Source organism: Octodon degus, unplaced genomic scaffold (genome assembly GCF_000260255.1).
Source record: "Octodon degus isolate 3935 unplaced genomic scaffold, OctDeg1.0 scaffold00329, whole genome shotgun sequence".
In the NCBI taxonomy this organism is placed as follows: Eukaryota; Metazoa; Chordata; class Mammalia; order Rodentia; family Octodontidae; genus Octodon; species Octodon degus.
In genome coordinates this window covers 602,423-603,580 of record NW_004524905.1, presented here as the reverse complement: position 1 = coordinate 603,580, position 1,158 = coordinate 602,423, and the positions used below count along the sequence as shown (strand labels likewise).

The following is a 1,158-nucleotide window of genomic DNA, read 5'->3' as shown; positions in this document are numbered from 1 at the left end:
TTTTTTTTTTTTTCTTCCCCAGTTTGGAAGCAGATACTTTGTTAATTGACCAAATCATAAAAACCCCATGGTAGATACCTTACTTCATCCTTCTGATAAGCCTGCTGATCTGGTCTTTCCTGTTTCCCGCATCTCCACCTTCCACAAAGTGGGTGCTCTTTTTCTTCATTCCACCTCGTGGAGATGATAACTTGAACGGCCACAGGAAGTTATTTGCCTCTTTGAAGCGTTTTCCAACAGTATAGATCTCATGAATCAGATCGTCCATGCAGATGATCCCATATTTATCAAGAGATCGAGCAGTCAATGAATTATCTGTTGAGGCAATTCGCTTCTTATTGATTTTGCCATAGCCATGCTTGTATATTCATTCACTGACTTCAGGTTTGGGTACCCCCATGCAATGTATGGCTCTACAATTCTCGGCATGTTAATTGAAACCTTGTTGAGCTTAAGGAAGGTATCATTGAAGATTTGGCGAAGGCGAAAAAGCTGCAACACCTTGCGGACCTTTGGGCTCACACCATTGATACCCCTGATCCGGATGACAAATGCCAGTTTGGGCTCTGCAGGGACATAGAAGTCGCCAGCGTTTCTCACCATCCTAGCCATTCAGATCTCAGTTGTGTACATCTGTCTGTACTCCTTAGGATAGTGCCTGGCTTTTTCATAGATGAGCTTCCTCCTCGCTTTGCGAAGCGTCTCCTGGGCAAACTTCTTTCTCAGGCGCTTTATCTTTAGCTTCTGCACCCTCCAGGGTTCCAGCCGGAAAAGACAGCTTTCTTTCTTTTTTTTTTTTTTAAATTCAAAATGAGTATTCTTAGTAAAATATCCAGACCTTATTTTATTTGAACAAAATGTCATGAAGGTAGCAATAGTTTCCTTTTTTTTTTTTTTTTCCTTTATTTGGTTTTCCAGGGTCTCACTGTGCAGCTCAGATTCATGGTGATCCTCTTGCTTTCATTTCAGCCTTTCAGTGCTGGGATTACAAGTTTGTGCCACTATGCCTGGACTCTGTCCAGCTCAGCCTGCCCCTGGGGCGGGGCTGGCGCGGCATGCGTTGCCTGGGATGGTGCCCTGGTCTCAGAGCTTGCCCACACTTGCCTAAGCAGGCACTTTAGTCCACTGAGCTATCTTGCCTGGCCCCTAGGGTTTTTT

The 1,158-nt window shown here is 44.5% G+C and overlaps 1 protein-coding gene and 1 pseudogene across 1 annotated transcript in view; one reads left to right on the top strand and one right to left on the bottom strand.

Moving 5' to 3' along the window:
- Tbl1x (transducin beta like 1 X-linked) overlaps nucleotides 1-1,158 on the top strand; it is a 238,543-nt gene that overhangs the window by 110,976 nt on the left and 126,409 nt on the right. The window lies entirely within an intron of this gene.
- Nucleotides 80-1,158, bottom strand: part of LOC105741201 — a 1,961-nt pseudogene continuing 882 nt past the window's right edge.